Source organism: Sinocyclocheilus grahami, unplaced genomic scaffold, assembly GCF_001515645.1.
Source record: "Sinocyclocheilus grahami isolate Dianchi unplaced genomic scaffold, SAMN03320097.WGS_v1.1 scaffold170.1, whole genome shotgun sequence".
Taxonomy (NCBI): domain Eukaryota; kingdom Metazoa; phylum Chordata; class Actinopteri; order Cypriniformes; family Cyprinidae; genus Sinocyclocheilus; species Sinocyclocheilus grahami.
The window spans coordinates 630,007-647,382 of NW_015505349.1; the positions used below are offsets into that span (position 1 = coordinate 630,007).

The 17,376-nt window shown below is 35.5% G+C and overlaps 1 protein-coding gene across 2 annotated transcripts in view; it reads left to right on the forward strand.

The window, feature by feature from the left end:
* Window positions 1-6,916: 6,916 nt before the first annotated feature.
* LOC107593370 (polyhomeotic-like protein 2) overlaps window positions 6,917-17,376 on the forward strand; it is a 50,986-nt gene continuing 40,526 nt past the window's right edge. For both annotated transcript variants that reach the window (XM_016283058.1, XM_016283059.1), the window contains exon 1: window positions 6,917-7,004. The gene's annotated coding sequence lies outside the window, so the exon portion shown is untranslated. The remainder of the gene's footprint in view (window positions 7,005-17,376) is intronic.

Here is a 17,376-nt window from a genome sequence, read left to right on the forward strand (position 1 = left end):
TGTTGTTGTTTATATATATTCATGCATCCAACCAGGTTATATACAGCTTGATAAACCGGTTTTATGTTTAACAAAAACACATTGTACTCAGCTTAATGTATTTTTGTAATCTTGTTGATTGTGTGTGTTTCATATGCGCTTACAGTTCGCCCTGAAGCTGTGATTAGTCATAAGCGTGCTGGAGCTCTTAACTGTGTGGTGACGGGATTTTACCCTAAAGATATCACTGTAGAGTGGATGGTTAATGGACAGCCAGCCTTAGATGGGATATCAACAGGCTTCCTGCCAAATCATGACCAAACATACCAAATTCAGGTGACAATTCTGTTATCTGATGCTACACAAAACTACTCCTGTCAAATAAAGCACAGCAGTCTTCGAGAACCGATGGTCCTTACATGGGGTAAGAACAGATCAGATCACAAACATTCCTTTGATAAAACACTATTTAAAAAAAAATAAGTATGCAGCTTGTTATAACATGATTGACATCAATATGACTTGATCTTTTGGTTGCTTTCCTTCATAAACAGATGCTTCCTCAAGAATGACTGATGAAAAAACTTCTCTGCACATTGGTTTTATTGCAGGACTTATTGCAATGCTTACACTAATAGTAGTTATGTGTTTCATATTGAAGCATGTAATTTGGAATACAAATGTGTATTTATAATATAATTACAACATTACATTTTATTTTTAAATTATATTATATATTATTTTCTAAATATTATTTTCTTTCACTGTCATCCTAAAGGCTTGCTATATAAAACTCCTATAAATAAATATGATATTTATATGATAAACTTTATATTTATATATTCATTTTTTAGTTTCTAATGTATTCTATAGGTTTGTTACTTTATTGTTGTTTTATGTTAAATGAGATTCATGTTGACTGTCTCTTCCTTAACATACTTACTATGATTTTGATATTTGTAAAATAGGGAAAGTAGATCTTATTAGCTAGAATTATGTTAATTATTGAAATGCATAGATTCACTAAATCAAATGAGATTTTATGTTAAGCTCAATTTTCTGTTTTGAGACAAAATTTTCCAATAAATTAAGATTAAGTTAGGATTTTGTTAAAAATAAGATTAAATCTAAAATTTATATTAAATTTAACCTATTAGAGTATCTTCTGTCCCTGACTGTATTACATAACAAAACATGTTAAATTAGTTTGTTCCATTAACTGATCATGTGATGCCAAGCACTGATCATGTTTCAACCAAAGACCACAGAATTGAAAACTGCATGGAAATATTATGATAACAGGCTGGGCTGGGAGTATCATTTGAGAGCTACAAAGCACATGCAGTCCCATCTAAATCTGATTAAACCTCAAGCACCACTTCCGTCCAGACCACTTCAGCACACTCAACACAGATGGAAGAGGAAACCCTGCCCAAATCAGCTTCAAAAGCATATGTGGGAATTATCTGTTTATGCTTTTATATATAATTTTATATATAAAAGCATAAACAAAAAAAATATATATGAATGCTTAAAAAATGCATTGATAGGAAAAATAAACACTTTTCAAGGAAAATGTGTTGTTTAAAAATGAATAAATTCAATATAATTTATATATATTATATTGAATTTATTCATTTTTAGATATATATACAGTATTTGGAATTATCTCATTTTCTAATGCAATGAAATTTCTTCATTTTTGTGTGTCTTAATTTTTTAGGCCTCTGTATAATCCAGTATACAAAAAAAATATATCCAGAAATGCACAAAATAAATATAATAAATATATATGTGCTATAAACCATTAGCACATAATTAGTATTAGTATAAGTGTTCTAATAAAACAGTTATGAATCAAAATGTTGTTCATAATTAAATTAGCTTTTCATCAAAATACTAAGATGCTGAAAACGAGACTTACCTGTTTGCTGCTATCACTCGGCCTAACCAGGCTGGTGGTCTCGTTAGGTTTGGTCTTGTCTGTGGTGGTCATGCTGATGAGAGAGAAAAAGAGAGACCAGAATGCAGAATGAGAAGCAGCTGTCTGCTTCTCCAGCACAAAGGCAAACACAAGCCACAACCCACATCTCATTCATCACATATATGAAAACACCCCCATTACATGCTTCTCTTCACCTGATGCCTCATTCAGCAACTGAGCAAATATCCATGTCATCAGCTTTTGACCACCATTTGAACAAATCACACTGGAAAGGCTCACTCAATATTCAGATTTACAATACATTATTACTATACACATACAGTAATGTCTAATTCAATCAAGCTACTGGACGTTTCTGCACCTTGCCTGTTCTGATCACAGGTTACCATGACAACAAAGTCATCTTCATGTACACTACACTGTAATAAAAAATAAACAAAGCTGTAGGAAAATGGACAAGGAAAAGGAAAATCCCCAGTACATTTTCCAGACATTTCTTTCAACCCTAAAACATTACATAATGTAATGCATAATTCAAAATACGGTACCATTCAACAGTTTGGATATGACTATAATAATAATGAATTGAATATACTTTAAAATGTCATTTATTCCTATGTTGGCAAAGCTGAATTTTCAGCAGCCATTACTGAAGTACTCCCATTACTTGAATGTCACATGGTCCTTCAGAAATCATTCTAATATGATGATTTGATACTCAATAAATATGTCTTATTATAATCAACTTTGGAAATTATTGTGCTGCTTAATATTTTTGTGGAAACTGATATATTGTTTAGGATTCTTTGATTAACAGAAAGTTCAAAAGAACAACATTTATTATATAAAAATATTATAGAAAAGATTTAACATTATAAATGTCTTTACTGTCACTTTTGATCAATTTAATGCATCCTTGATTTTTTTTTAAAAAGCTCTGACACTAAACGTTTGAATGGTAAATAAATAAACAAACAAACACTTTTCACTAAAAGTAATACATAATTAAAAAAAATAATAATTATATCATTTGTAATCTAAGAAATCTAGTAATTATAATAAAATAAAATAAATAACCTACACATTTACCTAATGACATTTTACTTTCTAAAATTAAAAGATTATTATATCATATTGACAGCCATATAGTTTTAAGGTTTATGTTTTCTCTTAAGGAAACATGTGTCGTGTCAACATACATGTGTCAATATTTTATAGATATTTATTTTATATTCCAGATATAATAGTTTATATATAGGCTAACATTTTTGTTTTTCACTATATGAAAATATGTAGCTGACTTCACATCTTAAGAAAGGGAGTCCTTCACAAGGTAACCATCATACTTTGGGGGTCAGTGGCATACAAAAAGTCTGAAAACCTCTGACTGAGTGAAAACAAACCAAATATAATGGCAGGCCATCCCTACACTGAAATAAACTTTTTATTTTTAAAAGGGGGTTGTACAGAATAATTTGTGAAATAGTCCTTCATTTTAAATACACCTGTAAATATCTACAAAGGCTAAAGACTAATATGAGCAGGCATGCATCTACTGTGCTGTACAATGAAATGAACTTTCACCAACTCGCCAGTAGATGGCAGCAGTAAAATACTAGGGTTGAAATGTCTATTTTCTGTATTTACAGTATACTGTGTCTGTTGGACATTAAGAACGGCTTTCAAAAGGTAAATTCTACTCACTTATTACTTTCTATACAGTGTATATTTACATTAATCAAAAAATATTCTAAAGAAGTAGAGCAAATACCTCAGGGATATTCCTGTACTTATCATTAATATTTCATAGGGAAAGCCTTGCATAATGGATCATGTTGACGGTAATTGTGTGTGATGTCATGTAAACATTGATTATGACCTCTGAACCTTTGTCGTGTTCACTGCAGGAGATGAAAATGATTTTTTTTTTCAGTGCAAGCCAGACTGACAGCATTAACCACAGATAACCTGTAAAAGACACTGTACCATATGAAACCATGAATGATATCAGTTGAAAAGAAAAAATCAGTCCTGTTATTACAAATGTGAATGTCTGTCTCTAGGGATGAGAAATGGCAGTAGGCTGTTCATGGCATGTGTGTGGATGGACAGGCAGCAGTCTGCCCCCATTCAGAGGAGGTGAGTGATTTACAGCTCAACACAAGGGAGATGGATGGGAAAGGGGTGGGTGTCTCGTATATATGGGGGCAATTACAGTGTCGCTGGGGCATTTACGGCTGATAAGGAACAGCGCTGAGTGGGGGTGAGCTCTTTTTCACCCCAACAACAGCTTTGTAAAGTGTGATGGATCCTGCTAATCCAGTGTCAGTCTTTCCTGTTCTGTAAATTGAAATGGGATGTTCTCATTAACTGGATACACAGATGTGTGACTCAACCGCTCCTCAATTTAATGCTCCTTTCACTGTTTTCTTGAGGTAATCTTGCAACATTGTGAAACTTCACTGTCTTGGCTGGTCGGGTGAATTCCTATGAATATTACCAATCATTTATCAATGCCTTGTTGGTAATTTTGAGAAGGAATGTGCCTGTGTGGTGGCAGCAATGACGTCAGCGGCGTTCATGTTGGTTCATATCAGCCATATAAAGTGGATTCAGGTCACTGCATTGGCCTACACTCTTTAATCCGTACAGGATTTATGAAGAACCATTTCCTATTGCATCAGTGACATCTATTAAAATAAAATGTTATGACAAACTGTGCCACTTTAATTTGAGTAAGCGTATGCTATTGGTAATCAGAACGACTTCAGCACAACTAAACTAGTCTTTCAGCTCAGTTTCTGAGTCTTACAAGAAATGCTGTTGAGTTTATATATCTGTTTTCAAAATTTCTGATAGATAGATAGATAGTCATGTCATGGTAAACGTGTATTTTTGCAACAAAATCTTTAATGATTTTTATAAACTTACAAGTAAATATCAGAATAACTTTTATATTGTTAGTAATTTTTCAAGATGAATATTTACTGGACTGAAGCAACTTAGGTTTACCTGATTATCCATAAATCATTTCTCAGAAAAACCATGCTAAGATATGCATATCAAATATGATACTTCAGGCTTTTGAGAAACATTTGGTCATACATCTCTCAATCATCCTTCCATTGTATTATATGTTTTGTCTCCACAATAAAAACTACATAACTTTGATATTAAAACTAAGCATTAAAGTATCATCTAATAATCTATAAAGATCTCACTGGCTTCCATTACAAGCTTTCATTTTACTTATATATATATGAAGCCTTCAGATGCAAAAGTCTGAGATTTTGAGATTTTTTTTCCTTTTAAATGAGCATTTTTATCAGGCTCCTATAAAAAATAACATTGGACATTTTTGAAAATAAGGCATTCAATAACTGACTAATAAACTTTTCTTTGACATTAAAGTGAAATTACTGAACCTAAACATAGAAGCCTGATAAAAAATGCTCATTTAAAAGGGGAAAAAAAAAATCTCAGATGGACTTAGAGGTCTTTGCATCTGAAGTCTTCATATATAACACCAAATCACTGAAACTCAACAAATTAGAATAAAAAATACTTTCACTTAAACTTGATTTTCACATTTAAAACATAGTTGACCCAGGGATCATTCGATTCCAAAGATTTTCACTACAATAAGCCCATGATCAAAACAAAAGTTGAACAAATAAAACTATCGCATACCATATTAATAAAACAGACACAATACACAACTGTGACCACACCTGATAAACTTCTATCTGGATGGTATGGTCATGCAAACTCAGTTGCCTCGGCATGTTCAAATGATATTTAAATAAAATGTGTTAGGAAACCTCAATTAATGTATTGCCACATGGAACCACTAAGAACTCACGTCTGATATACAGTACATGTATGTTAGAAGCTAAAATATCTGGATTGACTTCCTCTTATTCGATACACTCCAAAATGTCTTGGATTTTATTTTGCTTATGTTCTTGGCAGATTTTTTCCTACCGAAGTGGATGCTCACATACCTGTACCAATTATTAGCTAGTGGCTAATACAAAGGCTAGACCTAATACCAAAAATATCACTAAATCCGGAGTTTTCAAACTGGGGTCCAGGGCAAGAGAGTGCTATTTGGAAAATTTTAATAAGAAAAAAACTGTATGCCCCTTCATTCTCCTGGCTGTCCTCTGACATGTTTAATTATGCCAATGCTGCTTATGCACCCGTGTGTCCCAGACTATTACACCTCCCATCACTTAACAGCTTTTAGTATCGCAGCATCCTGTTCCACATTCAGCCACTTTATTGCCTCACGCCACAACCGAAAAAACCTACTGTTTGAATCACCCTTGAGCCAGACCAGTCCAATCACGTACTTGAGGTGTTCAGCATTCATCCATGATTGCTGTTTAATGCTCTTTGTTGAGGTGGGCTCGTAAAAGTCATGGTCAAGCAACAGAGGTGTGTTGTAGTCTTCCACCCCCCACCGGGTCTAATGAGACACAGAGACTTAATAAGATGGAGGATAGTGCACACATGCAGACAGGACATTAGCACGCTGTTGTCAGACTACAATTCCTCCCTCTGCTCACCGCAGAGGCTGAACCGCTTTCTCACAGCATCTATGACACTTTTTGCATTTCCACCCTCTTTGTGAATCAATTTTTGCATTTTCATTCACATATTACAGTATTTACAACCCTAAATGTGATCTTTTGATTATACTATTATACTATACTCTTCTATATATTGTACATGTTTATTGCATTATGCATAGTGAGCATCTAAATTTCAGTGTTTGATAGCAGAAATAGGTGCATCAACAGACCACATGTATCACAACCCTGTCAAAGGTTTTCTATAAGAGCGAAATGAGAGAAGAGAAGGGAGGAGCTAGAGGTGGATCATACCGAATCCAGAGCGGCCTATTGGTGCTTTGAAGTCACATGATTGCTTTAGGAATGCTAATTCATGCTGTATTTTTTCTCCTCCTCTGTGCTTGGTGTAGTCTGTGCCTGTCGGATAGAGCAGACATCAGACATGGTGTAGGATATCAGGAAAGGAACAAGCGATTGAAGTTGAGACAAGGCCTGTGTTGAGGGTACGTAGAGCTTTATTAAGATGTGCTGTTGTTTTTTGCTTCATATGTGACTGTAAATGTCACTTGAGCAGGAAGCTCTACTTATATTTATATATGTCTCTTTAGGCTTAGTGTCTTATATCAACAGTATGTGTGGTCTATATGTTAAATAGAGTGCATAGATGTGCGTATGCCTGTGCATGTCCGTCTCGGCACAATGAAAGCTGTTTACTTTGGAGAATTCCACCACATGTCTCCACTGCTTTCAGTACGGTTACTAACATCAGAGAGAGCGGCACAGATTGACAGATATTATCTAGGTGGTCTTGAGGAACTTGAGACCCTCCTTTCAAATTATACTTCACCCAAAAATAACATTGTCATTATTTACCCACCCTCCTGTATGAGTTTCTTTCATAATCATGTTGTTTTTTTTCCATACAATCAAAGTCAGTGGGGTCCAGTGTTGCTTTGGACCCCACTGACTTTCACTGTATGGACAAAAATGTTGAAATATTCTTCAACATTTCTTGAGTGTGAGTACATATTTGAGTGAATTCTCCTTTTATGTGTCAAGCTGATTACTCAATATTATCAATAAGACAAGTACTATAGTATTTCTGCCAAAGCTGAAGGTGAGTGATTTAGGTGGACATGCATCACATAATTTGCAATGTTTTAAGGATTAACGATGAGTTTGCTCAGCACACATGTACACAAGAAGCTTTTAGCCCTCTCGTAAATCTAAATGGAGACAATGCATTCCCGGACAGGGGAGTGTTGTGCTAGTAGACTGACTGACTGACAGCTAGTGCTGATACAGTTAATTTAACCTATCGCCTCTCAAATAACAAGACCATCTGCACTCTTTTGGTACATACTAGTTTGACCCAACACTCTGTAAACAAAGCCAAGCAGAGCGACACTTGTGTGAAATCTCGCCAGTGGCATCTTATGAATTTGACACTGAACATCTGGACACTTTTAATAGTTAATTGTTGTGTGGTAGCTTTATATGTGATATGTGACCCTGGACCACAAAACCAGTCTTCGGTCGCTGGGGTATATTTGTAGCAATAGCCAAAAATACATTTTATGGGTCAAAATTGTAGATTTTTCTTTTATGCCAAAAATCATTAGGATATTAAGTAAAGATCATGTTCCATGAAGATATTTTGTAAATTTCCTACCGTAAATATATAAAAACTTAAGTTTTGATTAGTAATATGCATTGCTAAGGAACTTTAAAGGCGAAAGTTTTGCACCCTCATATTCCAGATTTTCAAATAGTTGTATCTCGACCAAATATTGTCCTATCCTAACAAACCATACATCAATGGAAAGCGTATTTATTCAGCTTTATTCAGAGATGTATACATCTCAATTTTGAAAAATTGACACTTAAGACTGGTTTTGTGGTCCCGGGTCACATATGTGTTTTATAGAATGATATGCTATGGTTTCTTGTGCAATTGTGCTGTAGAAAGAAGGAAGCAATAGTTTATAGTTCAGTATTTCATGTTGTGTGTTGTGTAGTACTAAGGTGGCCTACTTCTAGGTCTTTGTAGATGAATTAAGCAAAGCTTGTTGATCTCAAACCGCCAGTGGGCAGGTCACTTCTGCACGGTAATTGGGGTAAGACCCTCATGTTTTGCACTTGCCTTTCCTGTGTCATGGGCCTCACAATGTGCTTGAGTAGGTCACCCTCACCCTCAGGTCACTCTAATAATCAATCAAACAGGAGGGACACAACTCCGTTCCCCCTTAAAGCACCAGGAAATGAGGGGATCGTTGAGTAGCGCAAGAGGCTCCTGTAGTCAAAAGAGAACAGATAGAATGAAATTAGCACACTCAGGCAAGGTTTTTCCTTTATTATTCTCTCTCAAGGCCTGATATTTTCTGTGGAAGAAACAAATGTTGCATAAAGTGATTAGATACTTGAGTGCACTCAGGTAGATCATAAAAATGCCTTTGATTTAATCTAGTCAGGAAAATAAAAACATAGGTAGAAGTTTATTAGTGTTGCCATGTTCACTTATTATAAGTGATTTTGAGCTTTTTTCTCTATAAAGTTACCTATAAATATGGGCAATTGCAGATTGAGCTGCTTTTTTGGAAGTATTTACAGAATATTTACAGACGTGTCTAAAGTTGAAATGAAAAATCACCATATCTGTAGTTCACTCAAAAACGAAAATTCTTTCATCATTTACTTATCCTCAAGTTGTTCCAATAAACCTCTATGAATTTCTTCTGCAGAACACAAAAGAAGATATGCTTCAAAATATTTTCTTTTGTGTTCAGCAGGAGAAAGAAATTCATGCAGGTTTGGAACAACTTGAGGGTGAGTAAATGATAAAAGAACTTTCATTTTTTGGGAGAACTATTCCTTTAATGCATATTATAGATGTTATTGTGAACAATTCATGCATGTATGTTTCCTTTTTTTTTTTTGACCTTCTACTTTTTAATCAAACTGTCATAACTCAATCTCCCAGTGAAAATTACTCAAATTATGTAGTTTCACTTAAACTCCACCCCTTACAATCAACTGCAAAACCTCATTCATTTTCACATTCATGCAGTGCTCGCATGCTAAAATACAAGTACAGTATATATATATGTCACAATACAGAAGAAAAGACATGTTGATACTTCCATTTCATTGCAACTTCTAGGATTGTTTTCTCTGGAGATCTGGAAACACTCAAGTGTATTGAGAGTTTGCTTCAAAATATGAGTCTCTGTACTCTTTCTAAAGCAGTTGAAGTATCACTACAATGTTCTAGAAGAAATTTCAATTGATTAAATTAAGTCCAGTTGACAATACATTTTTCCATCTTTTCCTTCAGTAGACCAAATCTATCCAGCACTAAACACAATTGCTTTCACTTTTAACAGAGCAGTCCAGTTTAGGCCATATATCACATGCTGGTGATGGTTCTTTTGAAGGAAGAGGTCTGTTTTTGAGCACATGCAGTGACCCCTTGATCTCTAATGAGCTATACAGGACTCAACAATATGTGCTATGTGGCATCTAATGGTGAAATCCATCTCCAGCGATGAAAGCGGTGAGAAACAGTAACAGATGAGCCAAGATGTTTTCATACAGCGCTGTCCAAGCCCTCATGAAGATGAGATGCAGACCCAGCGAATGAACGCGTTCACCATGACATTCTTCTGTCATGGCTGATGATGCTCCCGTGTGACTCAACCATTAACACAAACTCAAAACAGACCGTATGTCAGGGCTCTCGCTTTCTTTTCTGACAGTTTCTGATACTTATCTGACGTTTGGATATGTTCACTGCTCTTCTCTCCTATCTTTCCTGAGAATGACAAGTTTTGCCCTTAGAGAAATATTTGCAGAATGGGTGTATGCTTGTGATGCCCTGGTTCAAGAGTCAAAGCTGCCAAAAGTGATTAATCATATTGAGTGCTGCATCAGCATAACTAACCGATAATTCTCAGTCATTGAGTTCAGTAGGTCAGTACTACTAAATCTGGCAATATTTGCAACAACAAGCGTTTGATACATGCCTTGTTATCCTGGAGAGGTAACATTTTCAGTTACTTTCAATTGAATACATTTTGTTTAAAAACACTTCCTATTCCATATTGCATAAGAAATATATAATGCCATCAAGAGTGCTGTAACAACAGCATGATTATGAGTGAGATATTGATTTCAATAAACATGAAATTAATATTGAGTAACTTACATTTTAAGCATAACATGGCCGCCTGTTGATCCTTTTTACATATTCGGGTTTGGAACGAATTGGTTGAGTGAATTATTTGATGACTCACTCATAACAACAGTCACTTGGTTTAGTTCCTGAATGAATCGATGTGTTTGAACTAAACGGCTGAATGAATGATTCAATGACTCGCTCATAAAATGTAGAAAAAGTCACTAACACAGACAAGCTGAGTGATACAAACAGCAAAAACTCACAGTGATAAGCACTCTTGCAACATCTCTTGACCAATTAAATTTGAGAGCCGGAACTAACTAATGTATAATGAGTAAAATAGTTTTCTCGAAATGCTCAGGTCTCACTTTTCTGGCAGAGGGGGGCTTTTTTCCCCCCCAGAGTAAAGCCGACCAGGGTCTGAATGAGAATGTGTGAGAGCTGCTGACAGCCTGTAGTAACTGTTTGAGAGTGTATGAAGTGAGTGCAGACAACTCTCTCTCTCCCTCCACTGCTGCCTGGGCAGATGAAAGTGATTCTTGCCTGCCTCTGAGCTCCATACCCAGGTGTTCTCTGTCCTCCTCTCCCTCTCACTCAGCTCTATGGCTCAGCAGCCGACAGCTACACAGCTGCTTGACATAAATCTCCATTTTCATTCCATTTTTTTTTTTGGAGAAGCAAAGCTTATGGCATTAATGATTTGGTTCCTCACCAGCAAGAGCAGCAACCACTGATATTTGGCCCATATTCCAACTTTTTTTTCTTGACTGGCTCATATTGTTAGGGTTATATATGTAAAAACATCCACATTTAAATATTTTGCTTCTGTGGATGTCATAACTTTGGGATTTCCCCAAAATACTGAAATACAGTCACATTTCCTCCTCTGCATATCTAAAATAAGATATAATGTACAGTCAGTAGGTCAGTACCGCAAAATATCATCTCAACAGGGTGATCAGTCATTATTCAACCTATTAGACATCTACTTACTAAATAAATGCATAAATGAACATGAGATACTGAATTGAGTTAAAATAATTTTTTGGACAATGATCAAATATACGCTTTTTTTTGTCTTAATTTAGTGGCCTTCATATAAAATTATTACAGATGAATGTTTTGACTGACCAGTCAGAATCAAGCATTCCAGAGAGAAAAGAAAAAAAAAGATAAAGGTATACAACAACATACTAAAAATCACAGTTTATTATAATAATATAAAAGATGTACACTATCACTTACAACACAAAATAATTTGCAAGACTAACATTTGCTGGTCGGGTGCAGAAAGTCAGAGGAATGTTTAAAGGTGTGTTCGATAAGAAATACCATAATATGATTTTTCTGTGACTGCTAAATCTCTTACAAAGGAGGAAAACCCTATGGTGGCACATTTGTCAATCAAGAGTCTTTTAATTAAAATTGATGTTGTCAGTTCTTATCAGATTTGGAGGTTTTACCACTCAAGGGCTAATGGGCTCTAGACATTGTTAGACAAATTAGAGTTACAAAGCTTCTTAAGACACATTAAAGCTTCATAGTTCTGAGGTTTTTTATATTTACATATTTTTCAATTCTTACGTTACACTCTAGGCTTTCCACCTTAGGACTGAAGTAAATCAATGATCAGAGAGGCAGTTTAACTCTGAGGGCTTAAATTACATACAGGATCTGTCATCTCTTCCTCCCCGTTTGCTAAGTACTGTCCGACAGTTTCACGCTTAGAGAATGTGGCTATGACAGGTGGTTGTGTTTCATAAGAACAAGGTTTGCTCAGGTGTTTTAGCTATGTGTGCAACTGAAAAACTACCAGTCACCATTTGCTATGAAACATAATGTCCACTAAAAGTATATTATATACTGCTTCAAAATGGGAAAAAGTTACAAAACCACAAATTTAAAACTGAAATGTGTAACTTTTATGCATAATAAAGGGTATTTGACTCTATTATGTTATTTTCGTTATGTGAGTTGGTGTGTGCGTTCTTTTGGCACCTCTGATTGGTGGAGTTTTTTTTTGCAGAATGGGCATTGTAGTTTTTTAAAGGTTATCCCACTGTTAAACATGGTTATTTAAAAAAGTAAGTTCAAATAATGCGGACTGTTGGGTTCAACAAAACCATATACTATTAACAATCTCATATCCCACAGTAGGTCTGTCTTTAATGGTTTATTGTTAAAAATCTATTCCCTTACTGAGAAAATGAAATGGAATTGGAAAATGGATTTTATACTTCCAAAACCCAACTTCTGCACTCTATGGTGGAGGGGTAGAGTTTGAGAAACCTGTTTGCAACAATCAATATATTTCTGGTCATGTTGGTTACATAAATGACACAATTCCATTTTAAATTGTGTCACTCAAAGAAATAGTACAAACTGATTTTCACCTGTGTTCTTCAGGTTCTGTCAGTAATAACTCATAGGCTGGAAGGCTTTGAAGTGCTTTGTAAACTGAGTGGTCTCTGGGGCATATGTGTATCTGATTCCTTCCCTGTGGTAATGTAGTTTTACAGCTCTGGGAGTTTGCACAGAGATGGCCACGTGTGCTGCTGGCTGCACTCTTTTTACGCTGAGACAAAGGGGAAGAATACAGCTTAAAAAGCTCTCACTCTTTTGGCAGGAAGACGGTAATTTATAGTCCCAGTGTGAGAGCATCTTTGAGCTGAACTAGTGACTTGTTTAAGACAAACCAATCATTTCATGTTTCATTTACAAGGAGAGTTCACCCCAGAATTTCTCATCTCTCTCTTTTGAATCCTGTATGATTTTCTTTTTTCTGTTTCTTTTTTCCATGGAGTGAAAGTGAACAGTGACCATAGTTGTCAAATTATAATTTTTATGACTAATCTCCCTATCCATTTTCATCTCCTTTTGTGTTCCACAAAAGAAAGTCATACAGGTTTTGAACAACATAAAGACGACATTAATGACAGATTTTTTTTTCTGGGTGAACTATCCTTTCAAAGACAAAATGTTTGTTTATTTCCATACCAGCAGCATGAATATTCTGATATTTTTACACTGACTCTCCTCATAATCCTAAGAAAAGCAGGAATTTAATGGGCTACAGTCAGCTATCAGATTTAGGCATGCCTTAAGAACAGCTCAGGCCTCCCAAGAGTGCATTATTTTTTGATTAAAACATATTAATCAGATGGTGCTAACGACTGTGTGCCCGGGAGGCCTGCATTGTTATAGTATAGTTATTTCACGCTTGGACTCCACGTGATAATCAAAAATGATACACATCTTTGTGTGCACTCGGGCTGAATAAAACAACAGCAAAATTGCCAAAACCATGCTACTGTTCCAATTTATCTGGCTCTGTGAGCACCTTATTTATATGTTAATCTGCTCCATCTTAAATGATAGCTTTGAATGCACAGAATTCCAAATCATTGTGAAATTGCACCACATACTTGGCATTCCTGTTCAGTCACTGATGATAAACTAGCTCTATATTTAAACTGGACTATTTAAATATGCAAACACATGGTCTGTATATTCATTTCCATTTACATGCAATGTGAACACCCTGATTTTTTTCAGCCACCTGGATATTTGCATGTGGAAAATTCTGTCTGGCTTCTATGCTCAAATCCCATCTGACATTAATGTGTCATCTCATACACAGAAGAAAAATGTTTTTTTTTTTCTTAATGTGAAGAACATTTTAACAATCTAACGAACCCCTTTCCACTATAAAGGACCTTGTGTGCAATGGAAAGTTTCCATGGATGCTAAATGTTCTTCATGGAACCATCAATGCCAATAAAGAACCTTTATTTTTTTAAAAGGTGGGTCATGCAAACTACAGTTCCTCTAAAAACACTTGTGATAGCTGCCAGACAGAGAAACCACCCTCTGTCGGGCTCTTCATAATGATACCAAGGCGACTGGGGGTCATATTTCATGCTTTTTCAGTTCAAAACGATGTGGCCCTTGCAGACAAAGCCGGCAGTTTTATGGTGGATCTTAAGGAAATGAGGGCCACAAATCTCCTCTGCCTGGTTGTCACATAGAGGGAATGTGCTAATGTGGAGAATGATGGATACCAGAGAAGAGAGAGTTCTGGCAGGACAGAACAATGGCGTGTCAAGGTTAAGATACATTTCTCACTTTGAACTGTTTTGCGGTAACTAGTTTGGTGTGCAACTCAAGGAGGAGAACTTAATCTGAAGTACTGAAGAATTGAGCAGTTTTATGGTGGATCTTAAGGAAATGAGGGCCACAAATCTCCTCTGCCTGGTTGTCACATAGAGGGAATGTGCTAATGTGGAGAATTGTGGATACCAGAGAAGAGAGAGTTCTGGCAGGACAGAACAATGGCGTGTCAAGGTTAAGATACATTTCTCACTTTGAACTGTTTTGCGGTAACTAGTTTGGTGTGCAACTCAAGGAGGAGAACTTAATCTGAAGTACTGAAGAATTGCTCTATTGAGTCATTGCATGTGTTTGAGATAGATGATGATAATAGAAGAGAATGTTACTGATTCACGCATGCTAGAGGTTCCATCTGTGCTCTCTATTTTTTCCAGCTCTCCACGTCTCTGATTTACGACAAGCATTGATGTATGCTCAACAGGGACATTGTTAAGCGAACATGTTTTGTCAAGGTTCTTCGCTGCAGTGAAATCTTTCTGAGTGATATACGCTCTTGTGCTACTGAGCACCATTGAATCTGACAGAATGAATTTCCAAAGTGTCAGATCTCGAGGTGACACCATGTCTGACATATCCATTAACTGTAAAAACTCCTAATTGCTTTACTGTTCACTCACACTTGGCCAAAGTTGTCAAAACTGACAGCAAGCATCCTGTGATGAAGCTAATATCCTGAGAGACTGTTAGTTTAACTAGATGAGTGGTGAGCATGAAATGCAAATTTCAGATCTTATTTTAGATTAAAGGGGTCCTATTATGCTTTTTCACTTTTTCAACTTTAGTTAGTCAGTAATGTTGCTGTTTGAGCATAAAAAAGATCTGCAAAGCTCAAAGTCGATTTCAAAAGGAGATATTTTATTTAACAGAAATCACTTTTCAAAAACTACAACGAACGACTCGTTTGGACTACAACGCATAATTTCCGGGATTTGTGATATCACAAATGCTGACGAATGGGACGAGACCTGGTTGAGCTGCACTTGAGAAGGCAATGAGTGTTATCACTATGTCGGAGATACGCTAGCTTTCCCAAGGCCACCTTAGAGTGGTTACAATCATCCGGGTTTAAATCGTGCTCAAATTGATTTTGACGCAATATTTACACTGAAGCTATGGCTATGGTATGGGGCATGACATTTCCCGACCAGGTGCCGAGTGCTGCCAATCACAACACACACTGGCCCAGCTAACCAATCACAGCACATTTCGTATTTCAGAAGGCGGGCCTTCATTTTAATTGCTATAAGAAACACACATGAACTCATCTGAGCTTAGTAATTAGTACTGTACTAGCTTACATTTGATTTACCTATTATTACAATAGTCCCTTTAGTTACTGCTATTATAAAAATACACTTATATGTAGGTTTAAAATTCTACAAAAGACACATTTAATTTCCAACAACAAATATTTTATCAAAATGTATATTTTACTCAGAATTATTGCGCTTCTATTCGATTGCGCTCAGTCTGTTTAGCGCGCAGCGGCGCTCCTTCAGTCGCGTCAGCCTCGCCCACTCCTGACAGCAAAATGGATATGTTTGTATGACTTTCTGACATTTACAGATGAAGAATATAACTGTGACATAACTGTGAAAACTAAGGAAAACACAACGTCTCAAATGCATTGAACAGCACAGACATTTTTGCTGTTTGCTATGGTGGATTGATTTGATCTCACAAATTAGTGAGATTGTGTGAATTTAATTGGTCATTTATGTAACCGCTTTAGCCCTGATTGATTTGTTAGGTTATTTCAGGTCAGGTTTTGTACTTTAATCCCCGCTTTTCCTCGGGTCTCCGTGGTGTTGTGATGCGTCACAATCACGCAGCAGCAGTGATGAGAGAACGCGCTTGAGAAACAGGTTAGAGAGGAGAAATCAATCTACATATAAAATATTGGTCACTTTCTAAACAATAAAAGTATAGCGCATCCACTAGTAATTATATATAAATAAATAGTTTTTTACAGATGCAAATATGTTAGAAACGATGCATCGCGATATAAGTGTCAACTTGTAGCCAATGCACTTTTTTACCGATGCATTGCATCGTTAACTTTTTATGCCGATGCACCGAGCAAATCGGGGAATCTTCCCATCCCTAATACATTAATAACATTATTTAACACATTGGTTATCATGAACTAACAATTAATAATTTTCACAGCATTTATTAATCTAGTTAATGTTTATTTAGAAATATACTTTTGTTCATTGTTAATTCATGTACATTCACAATGCATGAACAATTTTATATTTTTATAATCATTTTTAATTTTACATTAACCAATAGTCAATTATTATTAATATTAAAATATGTTACAATATATTAGACTATATTTACAATATATGTAACAATTTTGTTTTAACTTATATAAAAAGAGATATTGTATATTTTATTTTTTTTTATTTCGCATTAATAGTTAATTTATATTAACTCATATAAAATATATTAGAATCACTAATATCTATCCATCTATACACACACACACACACAGACTCATAGTCTCAATTAATACGAGCTCA